The sequence below is a fragment of the Myotis myotis genome, unplaced genomic scaffold (assembly GCF_014108235.1).
Source record: "Myotis myotis isolate mMyoMyo1 unplaced genomic scaffold, mMyoMyo1.p scaffold_m19_p_6, whole genome shotgun sequence".
NCBI classification, from domain to species: domain Eukaryota; kingdom Metazoa; phylum Chordata; class Mammalia; order Chiroptera; family Vespertilionidae; genus Myotis; species Myotis myotis.
Genome location: NW_023416368.1, coordinates 2,090,215 through 2,095,659, shown reverse-complemented (window position 1 = coordinate 2,095,659; position 5,445 = coordinate 2,090,215). Strand labels below are relative to the sequence as shown.

The window sequence follows — 5,445 nt, the reverse complement described above, 5'->3', positions numbered from 1 at the left end:
ACGGGGAGGCCCCCTCTTACCCCATAGCCAGCATCCCCAGAGGGAACACGGCGTAATCATACTCTAATATCGTCACCAGGGAGTTAACGTGTGCAAGCCGTGGGCCGTATTCATGTCTTACCACTTACACAGTGTGTGTGTATATGTGTGTGTAGTTTTTTTAAAAAAACATACTTTAAAAAATATTTTTATTGCTTTCAGAGAGAAAGGGAGAGGGAGAGAGAGATAGAAACATCCATGATGAGAGGGAATCATGGATCGGCTGCCTCCTGCACGCCCCCCACTGGGGATGGAGACCACAACCGGGGCCTGTGCCCTGACCAGGATCAACCCGGACCCTTCACCCCGCAGGCCGACGCCCTATCCACTGAGCCACGCCGCCGAGGGCGTGTGTGTAGTTTCATGTCATTTACTGCATGTGTCGATCTGTGTCACCATCACCATGGTCGAGCCACAGGACTGATCCGCCCCCTCGCGGCCCAGAGATCCCCCTCACGCTGCCCCTGTATAGCCCACCCACCCAACTCCTCATCCCTGGAAACCGTCCTCGCCTCCATCCTGTACCCCACCACTTAAAGAACATTCTAGACATAGAACCATAGAGCAGGGACCCTCTGAGACTGGCTCCCCGACAGCCCAGTTCCCTGGCGGCTCCTCTGCTCCGCTCCCTCTGACGGCTGAGCAGCGTCCGTGCTGTGGGCGGGACCGTGTCCTCGAAGGCCGTGGCGCGGGGCTGTTCCCATGGACGGCCGCTCTGAAGAAAGCTGCTGCCACCCTGGCCGGTGTGGCTCAGTGGATAGAGCGTCAGCCTGCGGACTGAAGGGTCCCAGGTTCAATTCCCGGGCAGGGCACAGGCCTGGGTTGCAGGCTTAATTCCCAGTAGGGGGCGTGCCGGAGGCAGCCGATCCATGATTCCCTCTCATATTGATGTTTCTATCTCTCCCTCCCTCTCCCTTCCTCTCCGACATCAATAAAAATACTTAAAAAAAGAAGAAAGAAAGCTGTCGCCAACAGCCGGGCACAGGTGTTTGTGCGCCACGAGTTTTGGGCTCTGCGTGAACGCCCGCGAGGGGCCTCTCTGGCGTATGATAGATGCGTGTCAGTTCCGTAAGGAACGTCACCCTCTCTTCCCAAGTGGCTGTCCCATGTCGTGTCCCGCCAGCTGTGCGGGTGATCAGGCTCCCCACCCTCTCGGCCGGGCGTGGTCACCGTTCGTCCGTCACAGCCGCCGGGGTGCGGAGCTGCCTCCTGTGGCTGTGACTTCACTTCTCCGCGGCCGACGGCGCGAGCTCTCTCCCCGGGTCAGTCCACAGCTCTGTCTTCTCCAGTGAACGTCTCTTCGTGTCCTGGTTGGATTGCTGCTCACTGTTGGTTTTTAAGGTTCTTTTTAAACAATATATCCTGAATCCGAGTCTGTGGGTAAATGGGGGTTTGCGTTCCTCCCGGCCGGTAGCTTGTTTTCCATCCTTTGAACAGGGTCTCCTTCCCTGTTGAGGTAGAATGGACAGGCCACCAGTTCACCCTTTTAAGGCGCACGGTTCCGTGGCTTTTCGCGCAGTCACACTGCTGTTCACCTCCTACCACTGTCTAACCCCTGACCATCTCATTGCTCCAGAGATAAACGCATTCCCGGGAGCCCCCTCCTCAGCCCTCCCCCCTCCAGCCCCTGAGCCGGCTTCCCGCCCCCACGGATGTGCCTGTTCCGGGGGCTCCACAGGGACCCCCGCAGCGTGACCTCGGCCTTCGGCTTCTCTCACTTGGCGCCATGCTTTCAGGTTTCACACGTCGCAACACGTGTCGGCATCGTTCCCACTCATCGCTGCGGAACAGCCCGTCCACTGTCCCGAGTTGAGCTGAGTCCTCCCAACACGGTACGTGGGCGCCGAACCCAAACAGGGACCGTGACCTTTTTCGGAAACCGAGGTCTCACGGGTGCAATGGGCTCGAACAGGCCCCTGTGGAGTGAGCCCCCGTGACGTGTGTCCTCAGGGGACACCAGAGAGAAGACAGTCACGGGAGGCAGGTGGAGGCAGGAGCCACAAGCCCAGAAACGTTCGGCCAGCTCACCCCCCGCCAGCAGCTGGAAGAGGGGGTTTCAGAGAGAGAGTGAGAGAGGGAGGGAGGGAGGGCGAGAGGGAGGATGTGGTCCTTCCAGCGGCTGCATTTCAGACTCTGGCTGCAGGACACACGTGTCAGCTGATTTAAGCCCCCGGGCCATGGTGACCTGTGTCCACAGGCCCCGGAAACCTCAATGTCCACTCACCATCTGATGGCCGTGTGGGCTGTTTTCAGCTTTCGGGCCGGTCGGTATGAATCATGCCACCCTGACGATCTCACGCATGTGGACGTATGTTTTCCATCCTCTTGGGCACATGCTTAGGAGTGGCCTCGCTGTGTCACAGGTAACTCCGTGTTACTTTTCTCCGTGTGGCAAAATCCGCGCTGGCGCCGCGATGGCCTCAGCCATCGCCGCTGCTGTTACGGGACGCGCGGGCTCCGGGCCAGGCCGGGCAGAGGGAGGGCCCTCGGGGCAGGCTGTGCGCCAGAGCGGCCGCTCCCGTCACGCCAACCCGGGAATGCAGGCGGTGCTGCGGGCTGGCGGGAAGCTGGCACACAGGCCTGCGTTGGGTGGTGTGAGGCCCGCGTGTGCGGCAGCCGGAAGCGAGCTGGCCTGTGGGCACGGCCAGTCTGGGGCTGGTTTTCCTCGGGGGCCACACACCGTCCATGAGCCCGTGGCTCTGGAGGGCGTCACGCCGGGAGGTGGCGGTGCAGGGGCCTGGCGGGGTCCTCTCCCTCCCCCGTGAGGCCCGGCCCTGCCCAGCGCACACGGACGCTCCCCGTGACCTTGCTGATCAGCGCAGAGAGGCGTGTGGCAGGGCACGGCCTACGCTGAACCTGCCCACGGGACCGCCACTGGGTTGACCACACGGCCCAGGACCCTGGCCCCCACCCGCACCCCTCAGGGCAACGGCCATGCCTCTGACACACTGACGAGCTTCGCTGCTCTTTGCGTTTCATACAAACAAAAGCCCAGAGGAAGGGAGAGGGAGAGAGAAACATCAGTGATGAGAGAGAATCATGGACCAGCTGCCTCCTGCACGCCCCCCACTGGGGATCAAGCCCACAACCCGGGCACGTGCCCTGACTGGGAATCGAACTGTGACCTCCTGGTTCATAGATCGACGCTCACCCCTGAGCCACGGAGGCCGGGTCTCTTACTGTTGCTTTCTCGAGGGTCCTCAGGTTGAGGGCATAGAGCAGCCTGTCGGTTTGGCCGGGGTCTGGGCTCGCCGAGCGGACACACCTCCCCACTGTCCCTCGGTGGCCGGTGGCACGTGCTCCCCGTGTGGCTGTTGCCCTCCTGCCTGTGGGCGCCTGGAACTCGTTGTCCTGCATGTCTGTGTCCACGCTGTCGGGGTGTACCTCAGGGGGTGGCCAGGTCATCGGTATTTGTGGGTTCAGGAGATGACGAGCTGCCAAACAGTTTCCAAAGTGGGGGTGCTCGATGTCCACCCCTCCCAGCAGAGAGCTCTTCCGGGGCCCCTGTTCCTTCACCGACACTGGGTGGTGGGGACCTTCATTGGCAGGGGTGGGGTGTCCCCTTCAGTGTCCCCCCTCAGGGCGGCTCACGGCGCCTGCCTTCCTGGGGACAGGAAAGGGCACTCCCTTAGGACACTGCCCTGCCCCTGGGGGGGCCTGTGACACCCGGCTTGGGTGGCATGTGACACGCAGCTGCCCTCTGCTGGGCAATCATGGAAATGCACGGTGCAGTCCTGGGTGCTCACCGTGGGAACGGAGCTGAGGCTGGTGCCCCCGGGGCAGGCCCACCCCGGACAACCCAGCCTGGCACCCACACTCGGGGACTCTCCACTCGTCCCCACGCACAGGAGGTGACGGGGAGGACTGGGTCCGGGGGCCTGAGGAAGCTCAGAGTTCCCAAACCAGCAGCAGCGGAGCAGGCGCCCTCAGAGGGCCGAGCCCCCCCACATCCCCTCCTCCCTCCTCCCCGCCCCCCTGCTCCCCAGACCCTGTCTCAGGTTGCCGGGTCGGCAGCCCTTACCCACGCGTGGTTTTCCCGCGTGTCCTGCTGCTCGGGGACCCCCTGCATCTCCTACTCCAGCCGCAGCATGGGGGCAGCCCCCCCCCACACACTCTCGCCCTGGAGGGGCCCAGGGGGATACAGGGGGCCACTCCTCCATGCCCCCGAGGGCGTGGTAAGGATCAGGGGAGGCGGTGAAAGGGCTGGGAAAGAGCCAAGCTGGGCAAACGGTCGTCTGCAGGCGGAGGGAGGGCGAGGTGTCTGCAGGCGGAGGGAGGGCGAGGTGGGCGGGTGCTGCTCTGCTCGGGCCGCCCGCTCCTCACGCTGACGCTGCGGCCCCCGGACCGCCCGCCCTGGCCGCGGCTCTGTGCTGGGTCTGCACCGGGGCGCCCACCGGAGCCCCCACCGCTAAGTGAGCCAGCTCCTCCCAGGCCACGAGGGGGAGGATTGGCATGAGGCGGGAGCGGCCGCCCTGAGAACCAGGCGGTTCCCTCTCACAAGACAACAGGCGCGGCCCGGGCCTGCCGCCCTCTGGGCCCGCTGAGCCCCGGGCCTCCATGACATCCGCACCTGCCCCAGGGTCTCCTCCTGCGCCGCGGCCACGCCTTTCTCAGGGGGGTACCGTCCGGTCACCGCCGCGGAGAGGCTCACCCTGGTGGGGCTCCCCCCACCAGGTCCGGCCAAACCGAGCCCCGGGAGCCACACCGCCGCCTGCTGCGCCCGCGCCGGTCCCCGCGGCCTCACGCCCGGCCGCTCTCCGCTCTGGCCGCTGATGTCGCCGCTGTCCCAGCAGCGCGGTCCCCGGACACGCTCCCGGTCGGGCTCAAAGCAGATGCTCGGTGTCTGCACCGCTCACGGCGCGGGCCTAGGAAGCAGTTCCCACGCCACGGTGCCCGACAGACAGGCGCCCACCCAGCTCCCGGCCCGGGCGTCCCCTCCTCACCCCCGGCTCACGCCCACGGAGAGCGCACGGGAAGATTAACTGCCCCTCCCGCTGCCGGCTCCCCGGGATAAACAACTGCTGCTAATTTCTTGATAACCATCTTGCGGTTTTAAAAAATATGTCCACACCCACACGCCCGTAAATTACACACACTTATAGGCTGTCACTGATTTATGGGCCTCTCCAAAATTACATCGTTGTGTGAAATTACAAAACGCACGAATTTACAGAATTAGTGGCAGGCTCATCAGCATAATTCGGCCTCCCTTTTCTCTCTGCAATATATTAGGAATCTTCTCGCATAACAAATACTCTTCCTCAACATCAGCTTTTATAGCCGCGTCCACTGTGCGCATTATCCATTTTTTTTGGTTTCTGGTGCATTCCTTCCGCCCTGGGCCTGTTCCCAAGTCCTCTTGCATTTAGTTCTCACGGCAGCTGGTAATTTAAATATATATATATT

General features: G+C 62.8%; 1 long non-coding RNA gene across 5 annotated transcripts; it reads right to left on the bottom strand.

Moving 5' to 3' along the window:
* Positions 1–256: 256 nt before the first annotated feature.
* Positions 257–5,059, bottom strand: LOC118659065. Of its 5 annotated transcripts, none has more exons than XR_004968445.1 (3): positions 4,610–5,059; positions 1,188–3,643; positions 257–816 (listed from the first exon to the last, which is right to left on the bottom strand). It is a non-coding gene; the product is annotated as an uncharacterized LOC118659065 (long non-coding RNA). The 5 variants fall into 5 exon arrangements; XR_004968444.1 differs by having other exon boundaries at positions 1,210–3,643; XR_004968448.1 differs by lacking the exon at positions 257–816 and having other exon boundaries at positions 923–1,487; positions 1,736–3,643.
* Between the last annotated feature and the right edge of the window lie 386 nt (positions 5,060–5,445).